Genomic DNA, 25,183 nt, shown 5'->3' on the forward strand with positions numbered 1-25,183 from the left:
AGGTGTGGAAAGCTCTTAGAGACAAACAAAGACTCACAGCTGTAATCGCTGCCGAAGTTGCTTCTACAAAGAATTGACTCAGGGGTGTGAATACAGTACCAGTCAAAAGTTTAGACACCTACTCATTCCAGAGGTTTTATTTTTACTATTTTCTACATTGTATAATTATAGTTGTGATGTCTTCACTATGAAATAACACATGGAATCATGTATAAACCAAAAAAAAGTCTTAAACAAATCAAAATGTATTTTATATTTGAGATTCTTCAAAGTAGCCACACTGCCTTGATGACAGCTTTGCACACGCTTGGCATTCCCTCAACCAGCTTCATGAGGTAGTCACCTGGAAGGCATTTCAATTAACAGGTGTGCCTTGTTATGTTAATTTGTGGAAGTTCTTTCCTTAAATGCATTTGAGCCAATCAGTTGTGTTGTGACAAGGTAGGGGTGGTATACAGAAAATAGCCCTATTTGGTAAAAGACCAAATCCATATTATGGCAAGAACAGCTTAAATAAGCAAAGAGAAATGATAGTCCATCATTACTTTAAAGACAGTCCATCCGGAATTGCCCACACACGACAACTGCAATGAGTCGTTTTCACATCCTCAAAGGATATTGGGCAATCAAATTGCTTCATTTTAGATGATAGCAGCTAATATCGGGGAGGAAATTTCAACATCTACATTTTAGAAATGGAGTTATAGAGAAGTAGCTTTTTCTATATGCCATGGATGTCGTTTTGGTATAACTTATTGCTTATGAGATGCGGAAATGACTGCTATCAGGCTACATTGTAGCCCAGAGGCATTACCTCCATGAAGAGAAAGAACTATCAATCCGCTTAAACTTCAAACAATTCCACATAAATCAGCTAAGGGAGTGGATTATACAAGTTTTGAACAATGTGTAGTAATTCGAATCTGAACACTTATCCACTTGGCAGTCGGTCAAACAAGCATTCCACATTAGCTTATATGAGATTTAGTGCTAAAGAAATGCCTGTGACCATGGGTAACAAAGCACTATGTTAACATGCGCACGTGTGTGTGTGTGAGTGTATTGGTGTCCATGCATGATTGTTTGTCGGTAAATAATGATGTGCTCACAGGGAGTCAGTCAAAGGACAGTCTTGGGGAAAGAAACGCAAAGCAAAAGCCACGAAAAGCTAAAACTAGAGGCCACACTGGGGTTTTCCTCTGTTCCGATCGATCTCTGGAAATATCATTTATCCATTGGGACTGTGGTCAGTCCTATAAAAAGCGGTGTGAGCTTCTTTGGATCGTGGCAGACGATGAGCAATTGAGCATTGGAAGCGGTTTTACCTTGGCCACCAGATAGTAGCCTAATGCTCAGATTATTTCCAATTAAAACTTTCTTGCTCTGCAACACAGCCAACTTCACTCTTCCTCAGTACCAAAAGAAAAACAGCATACATACTGTATTTGCTAGCGGAAATAGTTGTTGTGGTGGTGTTTGCTTGACACGATACTAATGATTATCGTGATACTGGTACCACCTCGGGCCCTAGCAAAACCATTAACATCAAACCAACAATATCAATAAACTAGTTAAATAACAGATTAAAAGTCCTTACTGAAGCAGATTCCCTCCTTTTTCCCGTCATTTCAATTGCTGTTACTGATAATTAACCATTTCTTTGATGCGAGCTTGGGGTTATTGTTTTGCTGGAAGATCCACTTGCGGCCAAGTTTCAGCCTTCTGGCAGAAGCAACCAGGTTTTTGGCTAAAATGTCGTTGAACCTGGTAAAGTTCATGATGCTGTTGAGTTAATTAAGCAGAGTGCCAAATTCAAATACAGAAATACTCATTATAAAAATTCAGAAAAAGAAACTATTAACTTTTCTCGGGCAGGCGTTCCGCTTGCGGAACCACTCCACAACATTTAGCTGAAAAGGCAGTGCACGAAATTCTAAAATATTTTTTAGAAATATGCAACTTTCACCCCTTAACAAATCCAATACAGCAAATGAAAGATAAACATCTTGTTAATCTACTCATCATGTCCGATTCAAAAATACTTTACAGCGAAAGCACAACATACAGTGGGGCAAAAAAGTATTTAGTAAGCCACCAATTGTGCAAGTTCTCCCACTTAAAAAGATGAGGCCTGTAATTTATCATAGGTACACTTCAACTATGACAGACAAAATTAGAAGGAAAAAAAACGGAAAATCACATTGTAGGATTTTTTATGAATTGATTTGCAAATTATGGAGGAAAATAAGTACCCAAACGGCGTTCCATACTTCACTCCGGTGTCTACATAGTACAGTCAGTGGCAAGAAAGTATGTGAACCCTTTGGAATTGCCTAGATTTATGCATAAATTGGTCATCAAATTTGATCTGATCTTCATCTAAGTCACAACAATAGACAAACATAGCGTGCTTAAACTAATAACACAGTATAGTATTTTTCTTGTCTATATTGAATACATTTTAAAACATTCAGTGTTGGTTGGGAAAAGTGTGAACCCCTAGGCTAATGACTTCTCCAAAAGCTAATTGGAGTCAGTCAGTTAACCTGGAGTCCAATCAATGAGATAAGCTCATTAGGGCAGCTTCCCTGCCCTATTAAAAAAATATGTTTTGGAGTTTACTATTCACAACAAGCATTGCCTGATGTGAACTATGCTTCGAACAAAAAGAGATCTCAGAAGACCTGAGATTAAGAATTGTTGACTTACATAAAGCTGGAAAGGGTTACAAAAGTATCTCTAAAGCCTTGATGTTCATCAGTCCACGGTAAGACAAATTGTCTATAAATGGAGAAAGTTCAGCATTGTTGCTACTCTCCCTAGGATTGGCCATCCTACAAAGACGACTGCAAGAGCACAGCGCAGAATGCACAATGAGGTTAAGAAGAATCCTAGAGAGTCAGCTAAAGACGTACAGAAATCTCTAGAACATGCTAAGATCTCTGTTGACGAGTCTACAATGCGTAAAACACTAAACAAGGATGGTGATCGGAGGACACCACGGAAGACGCCACTGCTGTCCAAAAAACCCCATTGTTGCACGTCTGGATGCTCCACAGCACTACTGGCAAAATATTCTGTGGACAGATTAAATTACAGCTGAGTTGTTTGGAAGGAACACCCAACACTATGTTTGGAGAAAAAAAGGTACCGCACACCAACTTCAAAACCTCATCCAAACTGTAAAGTATGGTGGAGGAAGCATCATGGTTTGGGGCTGCTTTGCTGCCTCAGGGCCTGAATGTAAAAATTAATTCCCAAGTTTGAGAAGAGTGTAAGGACATCAGCCAATTGAAGCGCAACAGAAGTTGGGTGGTGCAACAGGACCCAAAACACAGAAGTAAATCAACAACAGAATGGCTTCAACAGAATAAAATAACACTTCTGGAGTGGCCCAGTCAGAGTCCTGACCGCAACCCGATTGAGATGCTGTGGCATGACCTCAAGAGAGCAGTTCTCACCAGATATCCCAAGAATATTGCTGAACTGAAACAGTTCGGTAAAGAGGAATGGTCAAACTCCTCCTGACCGTTGTGCAGGTCTGTCTGATCCGCAACTACAGAAAACGTTTGGTTGAGGTTATTGCTGCCGAAGGAAGGTCAACCAGTTATCAAATAAAAAAAATTCCCACCCTGCACTGTGAATGTTTACACTGTGTTCAATAAAGACATGAAAACATTGTTATTAGTTAAAGCAGACTGTGTTTGTCTATTGTTGTGACTTAGATGAAGAGCAGATAATTAATTGTATGACCAATTTATGGAGAAATCCAGGAAATTCCAAAGGGTTCACATTTTTTCTTGCCACTGTACACTATAGACATACACAGAAGTCCTTGTGTTTCTTGGCTACTTCAATCTCACAGGCATAAACATGACTCCAGTCACATTACCATGGTAATCTCCCACCGCAGTTGAACATTTGTCATCTGTGATATTTTGGTTAAAAGACTCCGGTTACAGCCTCCCGGGTGGCGCAGTGGTTAAGGGCGCTGTACTGCAGCGCCAGCTGTGCCACCAGCGACTCTGGGTTCGCGCCCAGGCTCTGTCGTAACCAGCCGCGACCAGGAGGTCCGTGGGGCGACGCACAATTGGCCTAGCGTTGTCCGGGTTAGGTAGGGATATCCTTGTCGCGCACCAGCGACTCCTATGGTGGGCCGGGCGCAGTGCGCACTAACCAAGGTTGCCAGGTGCTTCCTCTGACACGGCTCACGGCTCGCTTCCGGGTTGGATGCTTGCTGTGTTAAGAAGCAGTGCGGCTTGGTTGGGTTGTGTATCGGAGGACGCATGACTTTCAACCTTAGTCTCTCCCGAGCCCGTACAGGAGTTGTAGCGATGAGACAAGATAGTAGCTACTAAAGAATTGGACATGACATTGTGGAGAAGAAAAAAAGACCACATTAGTTACATCTTATTAGTAATACATTTGCTCATGTTTTTTTGTGTTTTGTGGGTGTTATTTTAGCAGCAAGTGTTTTTGGGGGCTGTTAAAAATCTGAGTGGCTTGTAGATTTTTAAATCTACTTGCCACAGTGGCTGGTGAAACAAAGTTCATTTTATGCACGGATTACATTAGTTTAAATTTGACTACCATTATTTCAATTGAAGTCATCTCATCTCTATAGAGCTGCTGCCAATGCAGCCTTACAAATCACAATTTTTGTAGTTATTCAAAGTAAATAAGACTTAATACTTATGACTGAATAACAACTATCAATCACTTAGATCATGTATTTTCATGTAGAGATACCTCAAAGCAACTGTTTTCCATCCCTCTCAATCGAGCAGTCTTCGGTCTCTTCTCTCACTCTGTCTGCCCCACACTAACCTAACCTAGTAGGTGTAAAAGAAACACAGACCGAACAAATAGGCACGCAATGGACAATGGTTATTGTAGTTAATTACCCCATTTTCTGTGCTAAACTACATAGAATAATGGCCTGTTGGAAACTTCATCGCACAGTTTGTGCTTGATCTGATTCAACTCTAGAGAAACTGAGCGCTCAGGAAAAAATTGAATACAAGTAGTTGAATCGACATTGGTCAATTAGTTGTTTAAAAACAAATTACACTATTAGTTTGTCTGCAAACAGCTAGTTTGTATTTTCTTAGCAAGTTGTGGCTAAAATACATTGTTAGCCACTAATGCTAAAATCACTAGGTAGCTGTAAAATCAGAATCAGCACAAATGTAGCTAGATAAAATACAGCCTGATACCAGTGCTGGTGTAAGCCTAGATCAGTATGTTTGTGCAATGGTATCTTCTAAATCAGAGAGGAAAAAGCAAAACATGAATATGCCAGCTAGCTAAATATAACATCATATACGGTCCCCAAGGAAACACTGACTAACGCTTAGGTTCCCACCCTTGGGTGGGGGGGGGGGTTGAAGTTGGATTGAACAGTATAAAACAAAATCAGAATGGCGAATGCCCCACTGAAAATCACTTAGAATTTATGTTGCCACAAAAGCATGGCAAATCTATGTTTAAAGAAAATATATATTTTTTTATAAACACCAAAGAAAAATTCCCAAATCCCCAGTTAAAGGCTGTCATGACGTTGGCCTGGGGGGGTAGGTTTATGACTGTCATAAATACCTCTTCCCCCCTTTTTCCTCTCTCTACCCGACTGAGGTTACATTTGCAAAACCCTTGGTTAACATAGAGATTCTGGGAACATCAGTAGGTGGGGGGAAATGAACTATATTCTGGTAATCCGAATATGCGGTGGTACTTAATGAATATGATGTCAGTTCGGTTGTCATCTGAGACATTCTCATCAATGATAAGATGACAAACTCTACAGTGGAAAGTCTACACATCAGAGTTATCGGATTCAAATGGAATTGTTGTTCAATTTAAATGTATGAATATGAAATTATTTGTGATTTTAGCTTCAAAAATGTGAGATGTGGGATTTCATAAGATAGGGCTGCTCACTCATTGGCTCACCCACGTGAAGAGAGAGGTTGTAAACTATGAAACACACCCCTTTTCTCCCTTCCTATATAAAGCCTTGACGACAATAGAACTTCCTGTTCAGTGGATATAGGACGACGGTCCTATGTCAGAATGGTTCAGATAATAACTACAGAACGAAGCCAACATCAGCATGAGCTTTGGTTGCGAATGGTATGAACTTTGAACTCTTATTCACTACAGAACTGATACCTCCTAGCCGTTGAGTTAGCAACCGCAGCTGCAAACGCAGGTTAGAAAGGAACAGACAGAGTATCCCGTCTACCACACAACGACGTTACTACAACGTATCCAATTGACCACAGACATTCTTCAAAGGACTCGGTTGGGCAACACGGCCTTCCATCTACCACCAACCTACCGAAGCGCAGCTCAGAGTAAATATTTATTGCATTTTCCTTTTTCAAATGGGCGGTAATTTAGAATGCATAAGATACTGTATTTACGATAGCACAGCTTCGCCTTTGTTCCTCAGTCTTCCCGCTCCTTCACTCAACCCAGCCCCTTTTCTTTTGTGTAACAAGCTGTCATATCTGTTCCGCCCGCTAGTTATGATTTAATTCTGTGTAATTCTGTGTGATTAGTTAGTGTTAATGTAATTTAATTATGCCAATGTGCTTTCATCAATTGAAAACCCTCTATTTTATGAGAATTTCTAAGATTCTTGTTTGCATAAAATAGACGCAGACCAGTCTTTCAATAATAGGTAACAGAATTTATTCTCGGAGCGCGCTCCCACTTAATCACGAGCAACAGTTTATATACAGATCATGACGTCATTTCATTGCTTTAACAGAATCCCCTCCTCTCGACCGGGACAAAGTGAGGTGAAAAGTTCATTCTAACTTACTAATACACTCCCAGATAGCTTTTGACCCCTCAACATTATCGATCACCACTGAGCTGACAGTTCTAATTAACAGAAAACTTAGGAATGCACTCACTGCCTTATCTAAAAACCCCAGAGCTAAGTTTCTGTAGGTTCAACATTCGGTTAACAACTTTATTTGTTTACACAGTCCCCAACCCATTAGTTTCTTCCTAGTTGGAATGGTGTTCATTAACTTTAATTACTCCTTGTCACACAATCCCTTCTTATGAACTCATATTGTTAATCAGATATAATAAAACAGAGTATACATTTTACTTAGTTACAGTTCCATTTAAAATGATTTGTTCAGTCATTTAATCATAATTTTCCCAACAGTTAGGTATTTAGTAAATAAATAATTCAACCCAATTTTGTATTGCTGATTCAAATTGTTAGCCAGGGTTCGTGCAGATAACTAAGAATTTACAACTTTCAGATGAGACCGATACGATTGATATGGACTGCTATTGATGTAAAATATTACTAGGTCTTTAAGAGTTTATTCGGAAGATAACAGCTCTATAAATATTAATTTGTGGTGCCCGACTCTAGTTAATTACATTTACTTGATTAGCTCAAATCAGGTAATAGTAATTACGGAGAAATTATTTCATAGAATAGCATGTCATATCACTTAATCCGGCATAGCCAAAGACACGACAAGGCCAACATGGTTTAGATACTAGTAATCGTTGTACAAGAACGATCATGTTCTCTTCTGGCCATTACACACATCAGCAATGGCCACTATGAAGCCTAATCTCTCAGATCATGATCAATTTGCATTTGTATGGTTCAACTCTGGTCAGTGCTACAGCAGCTGTTGCATACCAATGTTTAGTCCTGAATACAGACCATACCGATATATATAAATGTCAGTGTGGATGACTCCTTGCTATGTTATTCAGTATATCCACTTAACCCTAGCGTAGTGCAGTGTTGTCATACCACAGGCACTGCCCCCTCAGATTTGTCCTGTTTTTACATTTTTCAGATGTTCAATTAATTACTAAACAATTAAGCCCATGTTTTATCATAATTACTTACAAACAACAACAAAAAATCCATCATCGGTATTTTGCTGAGGGGGCACACTGACTGGTTCCTTCCAAGGTGCATAGAGCATAAGAGATGCCTAGGCAGGATGCTAGATACTCTAGTGGATGCAGTATTGTCAGGGGAGGAGAGAGTGACACACTGCGGTTGATTTGATTTTAGCTGCCAGTGACAGGCAATAGGTATGTTTGTAAATTAATTTGATCAAGCTATGTAGTCTATTGATTCCTTCTTGATGAATAAATCAAACACATTTTTTTTACTAGCCACCTAGCAATTTTATGAAGTTGGCTTTAACTAACCAGCTAGATTGTGAACCCATCTTACAACCTCAAAACTAGATACAAAGCCATTTCAAGCTATCAATCAAGTTAGAGTAGCTTGTCTTATCGATCTTGGCATTGCCAAACTTTAGAAAAGCAAGCAATTACTAAATGTACTGAATAGGACAACATTCCTTTCAATATTTCACCCACAGAGATGCATATTTAGTTTCTTAACTTTTTTTTTAAAGAACCACCAGTCAGGAGGATACAGACACCAAGGGTTCGCTTAGATATGCAGAAAAGTACTTGATTTAAATGACAATTTAACAATTACATTCTTAGATAACCTACGGAGAATAATCTATATATATTTATTTTTTTACATAGTATTGGGAGTAGACCGATTATTATTTTTCAACACCGATACCGATTGAGGACCAAAAAAAAGCAGATATATATATATTATATATATAAATAAAATAAATAAATAAATGGCCGATTTAATGAGTATATATATATATGTAATAATGCCAATTACAACAATACTGAATGAACAATGAACACAATGATTTTAACTTAATATAATGAAAATCAATGAAGTCTCAAATAAATAATGAAACATGTTCTATTTGGTTTAAATAATGCAAAAACAAAGTGTCGGAGAAGAAAGTAAAAGTGCAATATGTGCCATGTAAAAAAGCTAACGTTAAAGTTCCTTGTTCAGAACATGAGAACATATGAAAGCTGGTGGTTCCTTTTAACATGAGTCTTCAATATTCCCAAGTAAGAAGTTTTAGGTTATAAATATAGGACTATTTCTCTCTATACCATTTGTATATCTCATACCTTTGACTATTGGATGTTCTAATAGGTACTTTAGTATTGCCAGCCTAATCTCGGGAGTTGATAGGCTTGAGGTCATAAACAGCGCTGTGCTTGAAGCATTGCGAAGAGCTGCAGGCAAACGCAGGAAAGTGCTGTTTGAATGAATGCTTACGAGCCTGCTGGTGCCTACAATCGCTCAGTCAGACTGCTCTATCAAATCATAGACTTAATTATTATATAATAACACAGAAATACGAGCCTTAGGTTATTAATGATCAAATCCGGAAACTATAATTTCGAAAACAAAACATTTATTCTTTCAGTGAAATACGGAAGTGTTACGTATTTTATCTAACGGGTGGCATCCATAAGTCTAAATATTGCTGTTACATTGCACAACCTTCAATGTTCTGTCATAATTATGTAAAATTCTGGCAAATCAGTACGCAACGAGCCAGGCGGCCCAAACTGTTGCATATACCCTGACTCTGCGTGCAATGAACGCAAGAGAAGTGACACAATTTGCCTAGTTAATATTGCCTGCTAACATGAATTTCTTTTAACTAAATATGCAGGTTTAAAATATATACTTCTGTGTATTGATTTTAAGAAAGGCACTGATGTTTATCTTTAGGTACATTCGTGCAACGGTTGTGCATTTTTCGCAAATGCGCTTTTGTTAAATCATCCCCCATTTGGCGAAGTTGGCTGTCTTTGTTGGGAAGAAATGTTCTTCACACAGTTCGCAACGAGCCAGGCGGCCCAAACTGCTGCATATACCCTGACTCTGTTGCACAGAAAGCAAGAGAAGTGACAATTCCCCTAGTCAAAATAAATTAATGTTAGCAGGTAATATTAACTAAATATGCAGGTTTAAAAATATATACTTGTGTTGTCACACCCTGACCATAGTTTGCTTTGTATGTTTCTATGTTTTAGTTGGTCAGGGTGTGAGCTGAGTGGGCATTCTGTTACATGTCTAGTTTGTCTAGTTCTATGTTTGGCCTGATATGGTTCTCAATCAGAGGCAGGTGTTAGTCATTGTCTCTGATTGGGAACCATATTTAGGTAGCCTGTTTGGTGTTGGGTTTTGTGGGTGATTGTTCCAGTCTCTGTGTTTGCACCAGATAGGGCTGTTTTGGTTTTCACATTTCTTGTTTTGTTAGTTTATTCATGTATAGTGTCTTTATAAATTAAACATGAATAACCACCACGCTGCATTTTGGTCCGCCTCTCCTTCACCACAAGAAAACCCTTACAGAATCACCCACCACAACAGGACCAAGCGGCGTGGTAACGGGCAACAGCAGCGAAAAGAGGAATGGACATGGGAGGACGGTTTGGACGGCAAGAATATGGACTTGGGAGGAAATAGACAGGTGGGCGGGTCGACTCAGGGAGAGTGCCGGAGCCCGCCTGGGATTCGATGGGGCAGTGCGCGGAAGGTTACAGGAGAATAAGGTTGGCGAAGCAAGCACGGCGGCGCGGACGGAAGCCCGAGAGTCAGCCCCAAAAATGTATTGGGGAGGAGGCACAGGGGGAGTGTGGCAGAGTCAGGAGTCAGACCTGAGCCAACTCCCCCCGTTTATCGTGAGGAGCCAAGGAGGAGCTCAGAACCAGAGCTGGTGTTGGAGGTGAGCGAAGCAGAGACTGAAGGAGTTAATGGGGAAATTGTAGGAGAGAGATATGAGGGAGTTGCTGTGTTGGTGCATGAGACATGGAATTCGCCCGACGGAGCGTGTCGGATTTGATGACACCTGGGTCAGCTCTCCATACTCGTCCTGAGGTGCGTGCTAGTCGGCTGGTGAAGATGGTGCCAGCCTCACGCACCAGGCCTCCTGTGCACCTCCCTAGCCTTGCACGTCCTGTGCCAGCCCTGCTCTCAAGATCTCCAGTACGCCTTCACGGTCCGATCCATCCTGTGCCACCTCCACACGCAGTCCTCCGGTGGCAGCTCCCCGCACCAGGCTTCCTGTGAGTGTCCTCGGCCCAGTACCACCAGTGCCAGCACCATGCATCAGGCCTACAGTGCGCCTCGCCTGTTCAGTACTGTCAGAGCCTTCCTCTCCAGCGCTGTCGGAGTCTCCTGCCTGTTCAGCGCTGCCGGAGCTTTCCTCTCCAGCGCTGCCGGAGTCTCCCGCCTGTCCGACGCTGTCAGAGCTCCCGCCCTTCATTCCAGAGGCGCCCGTTTGGTGTTGGGTTTTGTGTGTGATTGTTCCGGTCTCTGTGTTTGCACCAGATAGGGCTGTTTTGGTTTTTCCACATTTCTTTTGTTAGTTTATTCATGTATAGTCTCTTAATAAATTAAACATGAATAACCACCACGCTGCATTTTGGTCCACCTCTCCTTCACCATAAGAAAACCCTTACATGTGTATTGATTTTAAGGCATTGATGTTTATGGTTAGAGGTACACATTGGTGCAACAAAAGTGCTTTCTTTGCAAGTACGCTTGTTAAATCACCCGTTTGGCGATGTAGGCTGCGACTCAATGATAAATTAACAGGCACCGCATCAATTATATGCAAGGCAGGACAAGCTAGATAATCACTACTAGTTTGTTAACATTTTTTTTTACAAGATAAAGTTTAATGCTAGCTAGCATCTTACCTTGGCACTCACATAAAAGGTAGTCAGCCTGCCACGCAGTCTCCTGAGTGCATTATAATAACCGGTGCTGATTACTGATTGTGAAATCGGCCGGCCTCTAATTTGGAGTAATGATTGTCTCAGTTTCAGGTGTTTGAAAAATGCACAATTCTCCAACCACCCCACATCCATCCTCACGTACTTTGTGTCCCCTCTAAAATAATGGGCGCATGACGCCCCTGGTACTGTAGGTAAAATTCAAATCATTAGCGAACAAAATGATCAACACAGTTGTGCCAAAACTTTGGATCCAGCCAGCATAAATGCTCAGCGTGCTAAGGTGTCATTGTTAGTCCACTGGAGAGCATCGCAGGTTGCACTGGTACTATTAAAAAGGTCAATGTTCTCACGAGAAATGGTAAATGTGAAGCTTTTTGATCTACACAAAATAGTCCATGTCAAAGTGGAAATGGTTTTTTTTTTACTAATAAATAGAAATTCAATAACAAATAGTCGTTGCATAAATATTCACCCTCATTTGTTTAGGCAAGCCTAAAATTTGGCAAAACAAATCACAAGTTACATGGAGGTGTTTACATTATTTTATGACTACTCCTTCCTCTGTCAAATACTGAATTGGTAGATGGGTAACAATAACAAATGAGACATTGGACAGGTTAATAGTTATACTGTGGATTTATTTAACCACCCAGACAGATCAAAGATGCAGTTGTCCTTCTGAACTGAGCTGCAGGACTGGAAGGAAACTGCTTCGGAATATCACCATGAGGCCATTTGTGATTTTAAAATAGCTACAGAGTCCAATAGCTGTGATGGGAGGAAACTGATGCTGGTTCAACAACATTGTAGTGACTCCATAATAACCTAAATGACAAAATGAAAAGAACTATACATATATACAGAATCAAAATATCCCAAAACACGCATCAAGGCACTAAAGTAATACTGCAAAAAAACAGCAAAGGAATTGACTTTTTGGCCTAAATGCAAAGCCTTATGTTTAAGGCAAATCCAACAACACATCAGAGTAATGGTCTAATTTTCATGCCTGGTGGTGGCTGCATCATATTATGGGTATGTTTGACATCGGCAAAGACTGGGGAATTTTTCGGAATGGACTAAGCACAGGCAAAATACTTGGATGTTTCAGTCTGCTTTACACCAGACACTGGGAGAGGAATTCACCTTTCAGCAGGACAATAACCTACAAAACAATTCCAAATCTACACGAGTTGCTTACCAAGGAATTCAATGTTAGAGTGGCCAAGTTACAGTTTTGACTGAAATCTGTTAAAACTTATGGCAAAACTTGAAAATGGCTGTCTAGCCATGATCCACAACACCTTGACAGAGCTTGAATAAGTTAAGAATAATGGGCAAATATTGCACAATACAGGTGTGCAAAGCGCTTATGTGACATATCCAAAAAAAGACAGTAATCGCTGCCAAAGGTCTTTCTAAAAATGTATTGACTCAGGGGAAAGTAGTAAGGGTGCCAAACAGTATGTGGTTAGGTATATAATTAGAAGCCCCAATGGGGTTTAAAGCAATGACTGTTGGCCAAAGAGTAGGCAATCCAAAGAGTTAAGCCAAAGTAATTGTAACACTGCTTATTTGATGCCTGCTGAGTAGAGAGCAGTTTCAGCTATTTTGAGTGATTAGAAATGAAAAACAGCATTGAGATCACATTTGTTATGGATATGATACACCTTTTTAAAAATGGTTTCTCAAACCCTTTGGAGAAGAAAAGAGATGTGTTTATCTTTACAGATAAAGTACTGAGCCAATTCATTTGTGAAGGAAAGCTGAAAGGAAAATAAACAAAGTCACAAGAACTCGTGATAAGAACGCAGGAGCAAGGTGTTCTCCCGCCTTTCCTTCTGGATGATGAAGCTATACACAATAACATAGCCTATGTGAAGTGCTCCACTAAGCCCCGTTGGTGGTGCATTTACATTGTTACACAAAGTCCAGTCTTAACTGATCATTTCACAAATGGAGCTGCTTGATTTCCTCCAGTGAAGCCAGAGAAAAACAAACCACAGCTCTGAGATCACGACCGCAGAGAGATATGTTCCTACAGCATCCTGCTGTGTTCTTGGATCAGTGGATGACGACCATTCAACTAATGATTTTCTAGCTATAATAATAATAATAATAATAATAATAATTATATGCCATTTAGCAGACGCTTTTATCCAAAGCGACTTACAGTCATGTGTGCATACATTCTACGTATGGGTGGTCCCGGGGATCGAACCCACTACCCTGGCGTTACAAGCGCCATGCTCTACCAACTGAGCTACAGAAGGACCACAGCTCCTAAACATACTTTTTCTTAAAATCAAACGTTACGTTTCCGACGCCTGGAGTAGACTTTCTCAGCTGGACTGTGAATCAAATATGACAGAGTACGTGCTAGAGTACGTGCTAGTGGGTGGGGTGGGTAGGTGAGAGGAAAACTATCATCTTTTTTTAAAAGGTCAACTGCAGGCCTTAATACTTTAGCATAACTCTGAAGATTTAAACAAATGCAAACAACTCAATTAGATTGTTCAGATCCTAAATTAGCTGCCTAGTGCCTACACTAATGTCACTGATATTTAAAAAAAATGGCCTATCACGTGGCAATACGTCTGGCATCAGAATCGATTGGGCCTCTGCGATAAACCTCACCGTTTTTTGGTCATCTCAAGTCCGATTAAAGTTACACTTTAAGATATACAGTTGAAGTCGGAAGTTTACATAAACTAGTTTTAATGACTCCAACATAAGTGTTTCAACCACTCCACAAATTTCTTGTTAAACTATAGTTTTGGCAAGTTGGTTAGGACATCTACTTTGTGCATGACACAAGTAATTTTTCCAACAATTGTTTACAGACAGATTATTTCACTTATAACTCACTGTACCACAATTCCAGTGGGTCAGAAGTTTACATGCACTAAGTTGACTGTGCCTTTAAACAGCTTGAAAAATTCCAGAAAATGATGTCATGTACATTTCAATAAAAAAAAAACATTAAAAAAAAACTATTACAACAAGTGCCCAAGGACCAGTGGAAGCAAAATAACCCCATAACATCAAAGATCCATCACCATACTTTTCTGACCATAGCACCACCTGGAGTTTGCTAAACAGCATTGGCACATGGATTGGAATAGGTGCCATGGTCAGATGACATGAAAATAGATCTCTTTGGCCATATACCAGTGGTGGGTTTGGTGATGAAAGAAGGATATATGCAGAAAAGAACCTCACAAGGGGAGGGCGCTGAAGTATTGAAAACAGGTGTGGCAATAATTGACCCTGTGTAAATCATTTGTATTTATTATCTCAATCTTTCTCTGAGCAATTAGATTGGAATAATATATATATTTTTGAATTAGGAGTATAAAATAGATATTTATTTTATACAGTATTTTTTGATCATCTTTATCAAGGGTGCCAATAATTTGACTTGACTGTACATGCCTAGAACCATATCTCATGATTAAATGAATTCAACATTGGGCCCCCACTATGACATGTTTATGGATGGATGTGTGTGTGCCGGTAGATCGACTGTCTTGGTGTACTAGCAGGGCAGGGTCTTTCAAAGGAAATGTTATTTGATATAAGACAACATATTGTGGGCTAATAGGAATGCGTTCAGAAAGGGCTCTTACTCTATGTCAAACCCATTTGATCAGGAGACTGCAATGTTGTGAGTGTGTCAGCAGCTATGGATGACAGACGTAAACCTACATGGGATATTGTACAGTTATGACTTATAACTGCTGTTCCCTAAGTAAACCCATCGAACAATCAGAGGCTGTGTGTGGTCAGGGGTACGAGGCGTGCTCTTTCATTTATGTGGAAACATGTCCATTCTGTTGTAAACCAGTTATTGCCTCATACTGCCATAATGACTCAGAAATGACTCTTGCAGCAAAACTACACACCCCAGATTCTAAAGGCTAATGGCAGGAAGGATGTCTCCTTAGTTCCCATTAACACCATGCCCCACCTTCCAAAGGTGATTAATTAAAGGCACAGATTCAGACCTCCCAGAGTTCCAACCCCACAGGACAACCTTCGGTACCCGGGTTTGCCTAATGACCCTCTCCTTTCCCAGCTACACTGGGGCCAGAGACATCCAAGCAATAAAACCTCAGTGTGTGGTGATACTCACCACAGCACAAATATCTCCTACAGTCTTCATGAGTCCAAAAGGTTGGACCAGTTCCAAAAAATGGACATGGGGCTTTCCCACCCAGACAGACGAGAGATGACTGAATGAATGAATCAAATAACTTAAAAAGACCCGTTCCGAACTGAGAAATAGACCTGTTCCATATAGACCTCCCTGGATCTAGACCCAGTCCGATCTGAATGAGGAAAGCAGCAGTCATTTAAGTTACTTTATTAACCGGAGCTGATAAAGCGTGACAGGAGGGAGAGAGGTGCCCATCTAGCAGGCGAGGAGCAGCCATACTGTGAGTGAGTGACAAGGGGAGGTAGGAGAAAGAGACAGCAACCAACCAAGCCGACTCGCACTATTGTAGACTAATAGCTGCCATAGCGAGGTTATCTTTCACCAAATATAATTACATATTACCTGTCTTGACTGCATAAAAACCAGGAGAAGCTAGATACACTAGCTAACGTTGGCTAGCTAGGCTAATTGAGGCGCAGTGCATGCACTTTCTAATCCTACAGTTACAACTAAAAACAACTCCATTCAGAATATTAAGTAGCAGCCTACCTGTTGTCTCTTGGTTGTTGTAGCCTATCCTTCTCCTTTAACTTTTAATTCCGTAATTTAAATTCCATCTTCCAATGATTAGATATTCCCTAACCTTTGCCACACACAAAGCGAGGCTCTATGGCTGTAGTAGCCTATTGGCTCAACAAGCTACACGTGCCACGGACCACTCCCGTGAAAAGCAAGAGCAGCATAAAATAAAAAATGATTCTCTCGCTCTCTCTCGCTCTGTCTCTGTCCAGATATGTCAGTTAAAATTAGACATACTTGAGACCAGTGACAATCATATCAGACCCAGACCATTATTGAGAATTCTGGATCTGCACCCGGCTCTCGGGTACAGGTGGCTCTGTGAAGACCTCTACTAAAAACAACACCCAAGATGCCGCCAGACCCCTAGTGTGTGGGCAAATGCACCATTAGGTCATTCCTGCCTTTTGCTGTCATAGGCCAGAGCAATAGCCTCCACAATCCATGAGATGGATAAGCAAAACAAACAAAGCTGGTCACACAAACAAACAGACACCCCTGGTCCACTAAATGTATATGCGTAACGCTTTCACCAGACACAGGACACCTCAAGCAAACGAAGGAGGCAAAAAGCTCAAAAGCTAGAGACCTGTAGGACTTAGTCAAATACAATCCTCCAGGACTGCCGTTCAGAAGAAAAACCATGCCGCGCAGAGACAAGAGATTCAACTTCACTGAGTTCGCACTATATACAGTACATTCAGTAAGTATTCAGACGAGGCGACTCCGGGATGCTGCCCTTCTAAGCAGAGTCGCTCTGTCCAGTGTGTGTTCTTTTGCCCGTCTTAATCTTTTCTTCTTATTGGCCAGTCTGAGATATGGATTTTTCTTTGCAATTCTACCTAGGCCAGCATCCCGGAGTCACCTCTTCACTGTTGACGTTGAGACTGGTATTTTGCGGGTACTATTTAATGAAGCTGACAGTTGAGGACTTGTGAGGCGTCTGTTTCTCAAACGAGACACTAATGTACTTGTCATCTTGCTCAGAGGCCTCCCACTCCTCTTTCTATTATGGTTAGAGACAGTTTGCACTGTTCTGTGAAGGGAGTAGTATTCAGCGTTGTACGATATCTTCAGTTTCTTGGCAATTTCTCGCATGGAATAGCCTTCATTTCTCAGAACAAGAATAGGCTGACGGGTTTAAGAAGAAAGTTCTTTGTTTCTGGCCATTTTGAGCCTGTAATCGAACCCACAAATGTTGATGCTCCAGATACTCAACTAGTCTAAAGGACAGTTTTATTGCTTCTTTAATCAGGACAACAGTTTTCAGCTGTGCTTACAATTGCAAAAGGGTTTTCTAATGATCAAGTAGCCTTTAAAATTATACATTTGGGTTAGCTAACAACATGCCATTAGAACACAGGAGTGACGGTTGCTGATAATGGGCCTTTATTTACACGGTGTACATTCATTCAGAGAGAGAGAGATATAGATATATATCTATAAACATTTTTTTTTTTTTTAATCTTTCCAGCTACAATAGTCATTTACAACATTAACAATGTCTACACTGTATTTCTGATCAATTTGATGTTATTATTTCAATGGACAAAAAAAGTCATTTTTCTTCCAAAAACCAGGACATTTCTAAGTGACCCCAAACTTTTGAACGGTACTGTACATGATTTTGTTTACAAGCTAGGTTGTCTTTCCATGTTTGAGTTACAACTGCTAGGGAAGAGAAGAGAACGTGTCTACTAGACATAATCAATCTGAAAAAGCACAAACCTGTCGAGTCGCATTGCCACGTTAACCTTTTTTCCTCATCTGTCATATTTTGGTTCAGGCTCAGGTCACAAAATCAAATCATTAAACAATATACTACTTACTAGTAATACTTTTATTGTTTTAGAAACATTATATAGAATACAATTTTTTTTTGTTAGTATAATTTTTGCAGAAAGAATATGTTTTTTTGGCTAGTTAAAAAAATAATAATAATCTACTTGCCAGTGGCTGGTGGACCAAAAAGTAAAAATGTATGCCCTGGTGGTGAAGATGTTGCCTACCCTCACCACCTGGGGTCACCCCTCAGGAAGTCCAGGATCCAGTTGCAGAAGGTGTTCAGGACCAGGGTCCAAAGCTTGGTGACGAGCTTAGAGGGGCCTATGGTGTTGAACACTGAGCTGTAGGCAATGAACAGCATTCTCACATTAGGTATTCTTATCTAGGTGGGTGAGGGAAGTGTCAAGTGCAAAATAGATTGCGTCATCTATGGATCTTTTGGAGCGGTATGCAAATTATAATGGTTCTCGGGTGTCTGGGATGATGGAGTTGATGTGTGCCATAACCATTCCTCGAGTTATTTTAGATTATTTCTGACTGTTTTGAGGAAGCGTAGACTAGCTACAGCGTCTCAAAATGGACAAACAGTACTATAGCCGCTTTTTATCTTGTTCAAGAAAGGGATTATGCGAGCACACTCGTTCAGTATACCTGAATTTGGTGAGGCGCCAGCCGAACTGAAGCATGCTGACGCCTTTAGAGTTCTTGGGAATAGGAATGATGGTGGTCAGCTTGAGACGTGGGGATTACAGACTGGGACAAGAAGCGGCTGTTCTACACATGCTCTGAGAACGCACCCTGGAATAAGGTCCGGCCCCACGGCTTTACGAGTGTTGACCAGATTAAAGACCATACTCGCGTCTGCCTCGGAGAGCGAGATCACCCAGTCCACTGTGTCAGTGGGGACCCTCATGCACGCCACTGTATTATTTTTGTCAAAGCGTGCATAAAATGCTGAGTTCGTCTGGTAGAGGCATCGCTGGGCAAATCACGGCTGAGGCTTCCTATGTAATCCGTAGGGCCACACACAAAACGCCACATGCCGTAGGGCCACACTTAAAACGCATTATTTTTCCTTGCAGTCAAAATAAGTCTAGCCTTCGTTTCAATAAAGCAAGCTGGACAGAGTGAAAAGGCTATAAAATATAGTTCCATGATAATTTCTTCAGTTTCGATTTGAATATAGTTCCGTTTTTTTTGTTTGGTTTAGTTTATTAATTCAACCATTTTAAAAACAAGCACACACAAAAGTTGAAAAAGACATACATGCATTCAATCAATCTGACCAACATGGAGGGGATTTTTGTTTGTTTTTAATAATTGAAACATTGAAATGACTAGCTTCTGAAGGGGAAGCTCCAGATAGCCAAGAATAAGCTGATCAGGGTAGTAAATGAAGGTGATTGTTCGATAAGTTTAGCTATCAGTACGCCTAAAATGTACAGTTGATAGGATGCGTGTAACCAAATGAAAAATCTTCAGAACAAATTTGGCTGAGTGAGCTTCCAACATAACTCTCCTTCTAAGGATATTTCCACAAAACACGAATTAGTATAGCCATGGTTGCTTCACCCTCAGATTGGGTGCTAGCAAGCAGTCTAGTTAGTGCTAGGTATCAACAGCCAATCCAGTAGCGGCTGGAAGCTATAGTGAGCTTCGACTGGTCAATAACATTGCAATATCGCAGAGTATTTGCATCAAGTTCAACTTTCGCCAACTTTGGTCACGCCCTGTTCACGCTCCGTCGCCCGTGCTCGCCCCGCCCACTTCAAATCCCTCCATTGAAAAATGAATGAGGCACCGGTGTTTCATCGCCCCCATCGTTGTTATGTGAAAATGCACTGTGACTTTCCACAAAAGCCAAATATGGTGTAATTGCAGACCACAATTCGGGGTGGTTTTTGATATTAGGAAAAGCCCACCGTCATTGGACAGTGTTATGAGATTGATGGTTTCTTGCCACAGATGTTTACGTGGCAAATTAGGTGAATAAGCGTGACAAGTTAAGAAAAGAGTTAGGGTTAAGCTTAGTTACAATTGTCAACGTATGTTGTCCCCGACTGAAAAAAAGCGGCCATGGACCAATGGGTGCAACTTGATATCAGAAAATTCCCCTAATTGCGGTCCGCAAATTACACCCTAATCCCAAAAGTCGACTGTCACATGGCTTTAACTATCATATATATTATTTATTTTTTACTCTAAAGCTAGTTCACGTCTGTAGTTAAATGTCTGCAATAACGTGCCGAAATGTATATTTTAGCAACGTTTTAAATTGATAACATTATCGACAATACCATTCAGTCATCCCCATTATTATCTGGCTAGCATTGATAGCTAAACGTTTCCGTTACAACCATGCCAAGTGACAGCGTAGCTTGCTGCTAGCTAGCATTGCCTGTCAAATCCCAACGTGTCTGAGTGTTTTAGAAGATAACGCGCTAACAAAAACTTTCTCAGATCTCTTAAGAGATTTACAAACAGTACATGTCATTTATCTAGTTCCTGCTTAGTTTAGTAGACTTACCCAACTCCGCCGTGCCTCCCGCTGCCTTGTGTGAACGTGCTGAGGTAGCTATGGATGCACTAACAAGCCGACTAAAACAACGATTTACAATGGAGTTGAGCAGCAGGGACTAGTGTAGGCGGACTGGAGTTCAGACGTCACATAAAGTTAAGTTTTACCTATATTTATCAGGGAGTCAAACTGAGACCGAGCTCTCTTTTACAGATGAGACCTAAATTACACGCATCAAAATATAAATATAAACTGCAAGCAAACACGTTCATCAGTAATAATTTCCTCAATCGGCTAACTTTCTGAATTGCCCTAGATGCACCAAAACATCAAATGTAATCACATTTAGAAAATTGTCCCACAAATACGGTGAAAGAAAGGCAAATCAGCTTTCAGTTAACTCCGTAAAGACCAAAGGAATTTCCAGAGTTAGCCATCACTGAGACCGGGTGTATAGCAAGTCATTTGTCTAAAGTTGAGTAATGATGTTAGGTACGGTGGGACTTTTTTGTAAAATGACTTCCTTTTATAAATGAAAAAATAGCAATGTATCAACCGAACTAAGTCACATCAAAGAGAGCCAACCAACTTTCTGGTAGAGAATGCAGTGATGAGTACCATAACTGTCACCCATAATAAAGCGTAGTGAGCTACGAAAACAATACCACAAGCATACATCTAAATATGTCTCCGTTTTCCAATGGTAGCTAAAACCGATAGGAACGTGGACTGAATAATCTCCTAATAGTAGGGTGCTAGGGGGTAACTATCATACATCACAAATAAAGCTATCCCCAGTAAAATTGGACCACAACTCATGAGCCCACCTCCTGCACTGCCCTCCTCCTGCACTGCCCACCTCCTGCACTGCCCACCTCCTGCACTGACTGCACTGCCCACCTCCTGACTGCTCACACCTGTGACTGAACACAGGGGGAGAGATGCCAATTGAAATGCTCTCTCTCTTAAAAACGTAGCTAGCTATCTAGCTTAATGACAAAGTAGCTAAACGGCTATAAAGTAACATTAACTAAAGCTATCAGTCACTAGTGGTAACATTTACAACTGCAATTAAGTTACGTTGTATTTTTAATGCATTTTACCTCAGACGATCTGGTAGTAAGGTTGCTAAGCTCAAACTCCTAGCAGTTTATTACGCTAACTAGCTAGCTGGCAAGCATTTACTGCTGGTGAAGTTGCTAGCTAGAAAGTTAGCATAAACTGGGCTAGTCATTGTCTAAATGAGAGGAAGAAACACATTCATAACCATAAAGGGGTAACTAGCCCCTGGGGGGATTGCCCCCAACATACTCACCCAACATATTACTACTTTACTCAAGAATTACTACATTTTTCTCTTTAAACAAGTGGATTACTTATGTTAATGATTTCCTATTTAAAAAAAATCATAATTATAGATCTTACTTCATTGGAATATATTGTAATGACCTGACTAGATCATAAATGAACAATTGTCCAGACAGAGGCTTGAGTTTGCGAATTGACGGTTTATTAAACCAACTTTACACAGGCTACTGTTTGGGCCGTAGCACACGCCAAATAGATGACAGATAACCCACAAGCCAATCGTGACCTTCTCTTGTGAAGCCCAGACGTAAGAGAGAGAGAACAAAGGCTGAACCTGGTCTTAACTTCCAATGCTCCACCCCCCTGCCCAACCCCCCTCCACGCCACTCCGCCAACCACCAGGATGCCCGGCATCAGAACATTCCAGGCATTCCCGTGATTGGCAGATAGCAGGTTGATTGACATGTCGGACCCCGCGAACACCGGGTACTGGTCAGTACAACACAACCACCTCCTAGCCTATCACATAACACACAGCTGTCTGGGCGGGTCGCTACACAGCCCCCCCACCACAAAGTCCCTCGTCCCCGAGGGAACAAACAAAGTCTCTGAAGCGACCCGGAGGTCTCCTTTGCCTGCGTGGCCGTGATGGTCGCAGAGTGCCCCTCTGGGAACCAGGGGATGAAGGCAGGGATATGGGGGACAAGGAAGCGGGAACGGGTAATACAGTCCGTGGCTCTGGGGAACCACGCGGTGACACAGGGGGAGACAGGGGAGTGGGCTGTCTGGAGCCTTGTCTGCGGCACCTGAGGGTGGGTGCCTGGAGAATGTCATTGCCAGAGAGGGGAATTGTGGGGGTTCCTGGGGTTTGGGGAGAAGAGGCCCCTCTGTATGGGGCTAACCTGTCCCGGTGCAGTGCCACCTTTCTCCCCCTGGGAGGAAGCTGCACCCGGTACACAACCTCCCCTACCCTCTCCAGGACACTGCAGGGTCCCACCCAGTGACTGTCCAACTTGGGGCATCTGCCTTTTTTCCTTAGGGGGCTGTAGACCCAGACCAGCTCCCCAGCCACAAAGTGCCTTCCCCGGGTGTGCACGTCATAGTTCCTTTTCTGCCTCACACCTGCATTCCTCAGCTGCTCTCTGGCGAAGGTGTGGGCTGTCTCCAGGCAGTCCTAGAGTCTCCGGGCATACTCTGGCCCCGGAGGAACATGAGGGCTATCCAGGGGCCGACCAAACGCCATCTCCGTAGTGGTGCGGATCTCTCTCCCCAGCATGAGGAGGGCAGGCGTGCAGGAGGTGGAGTCTTGGACAGCGGAGCGGCATGCCATGAGGACCATAGGCAGGTGCTTGTCCCAGTCACGCTGGTGTTTGGAAGAGACGATGGCCAGCTGCTGTCCAAGCGTTTTGTTGAAGCGCTCCACAAGGCCATCACTTTGAGGATGGAGAGGAGTAGTGCGGGTCTTGTGCATACCCAGCCTCTCACACATGGTGGCGAACACACGGGACTCAAAGTTTCTGCCTTGGTCGCTGTGGATGGACTCTGCAGCTCCAAACCTGCTGAACATCCCTGCTGTCAGGGCGTCGACGATGGTCTCTGCCTCCTGGTCAGGCAGAGCATAGGCCTCGGGCCATTTTGTGAAATAGTCCATGGCCGTGAGCACCCAGCGGTTTCCACTGTCTGTGGTGGGGAACGGCCCAACTACATCCACTCCCACCCTCTCCATGGGAGCCCCCACTGGGAACTGTTGGAGTTGAGCATGAGAGCTGCCTGGGGGGCCCTTTCTCGCTGTGCAGTTGTCACAGCGGCGACAATAGTCCTCCACATCCCTCTTGTGCTGCCCCCAGTAGAAGCCCTGACGGAGACGGCGCAGTGTTTTTGTGACCCCAAGGTGTCCAGTCCCCACCCCCCCATGAGTACTCTGGAGCACAGCCTCCCGCAATGCTTTTGGGACCACCACCTGCCACCTCTCCTCTCCCGTAGCTGACTCCTTCCATGCCTGCTGTAGCACGCCATCAGCCAGCCGCAGTCTCTCAAACTTCGACCACAACCCTTTGGTCGCGAGTGAGAGCGCTGTCACCTCTTCCCATGGTGGCCTCACCTGCGCCTCTACCCACTGTAGCACTGGCTGTAGGTCTGTGTCCCGTCCCTGCTGCTGCCGCCATTCAGCCACGTCGACAGTCTGCAGCTCACAGCAGACAGGCCCGCTCGCCCGACACACTGTGGCACAGACACCCTCCTCTGCCCGCAGCTCTCTCTCCCGTCCCTCTCTCCGTTCACAGTGGCGGCAGCCGTCTGCAGTACAGGGCCGACGGGACATGGCGTCGGCGTTGGAGTGGCGTGCCCCTGCCCTGTGCACCACTGTGAAGTCATACGGCTGAAGCTCCTCCAACCAGCGTGCCACCTGGCTCTCTGAAAGACATGAGCCACTGGAGAGCAGAGTGGTCGGTCCTTACAGTAAAGGGCAGACCACCCAGGTAGTACTTGAAGTGTTTGACGGAAGCCACAACAGCCAAGAGCTCCCGCCGGGTGACACAGTAGCGGCGCTCATGTTTGTCAAATATTTTGCTGAAGTACGCCACCACTCTCTCCCCCTCTGGCCCCACCTGGGCCAGCACCCCACCCATGCCCACATTGCTCGCGTCTGTGTCCAGGATAAAGGGCAAGGTGAGGTCAGGGGGGGCGAGCACGGGGCCTCGATCAGTGCACGTTTGAGGGTGTTGAACGCCTCCTCACACTCCACTGTCCAAGTGAAAGCCTTGTCCTTCGGCAGCAGGCGGTTCAGTGGAGCAGCAACGCTTGAGAAGCCCCGTACAAACCTCCTGTAGTACGAGGCCAGGCCCAGGAAGCTCTTCAGCTGACGCTGGTCGGTGGGGGTGGGCCAGTCTCTGACAGCCCCTACCTTGTCCTCCATGGTGCTGATCCCCTCCTTCCCCACTCGGTGGCCCAAGAAGGACACCTCTCTCCTCATGAAGTGGCACTTCTCGGGGTGGAGCTTCAGACCTGCGGCAGCCACCCTCTCCAGCACACGCCGTAGCGCCCCCAGGGCTGACTGGAAGGAGCTGCCATGGGCCAGGATGTCATCGAGGTATACCAGACACTGCTGTCGGGGGATGCCATCCAGCACCCTGTCCATCAAACGCTCAAAAGTAGCTGGAGCGTTGCACAGGCCAAAGCACAGGACCTTG

General features: G+C 42.9%; 1 protein-coding gene across 2 annotated transcripts in view; it reads right to left on the minus strand.

Annotated features, from left to right (window-relative positions):
- LOC123991061 (anion exchange protein 2-like) overlaps window positions 1–20,909 on the minus strand; it is a 124,456-nt gene extending 103,547 nt beyond the window's left edge. The window contains exon 1 of one of the 2 annotated variants that reach the window (XM_046292223.1): window positions 20,697–20,909. The gene's annotated coding sequence lies outside the window, so the exon portion shown is untranslated. Of the gene's footprint in view, window positions 1–16,354; window positions 16,374–20,696 lie in introns of those variants that run through there. The other variant, XM_046292224.1, reaches the window with a different exon arrangement.
- Between the last annotated feature and the right edge of the window lie 4,274 nt (window positions 20,910–25,183).

The sequence above is a fragment of the Oncorhynchus gorbuscha genome, linkage group LG12 (genome assembly GCF_021184085.1).
Source record: "Oncorhynchus gorbuscha isolate QuinsamMale2020 ecotype Even-year linkage group LG12, OgorEven_v1.0, whole genome shotgun sequence".
NCBI lineage: Eukaryota > Metazoa > Chordata > Actinopteri > Salmoniformes > Salmonidae > Oncorhynchus > Oncorhynchus gorbuscha.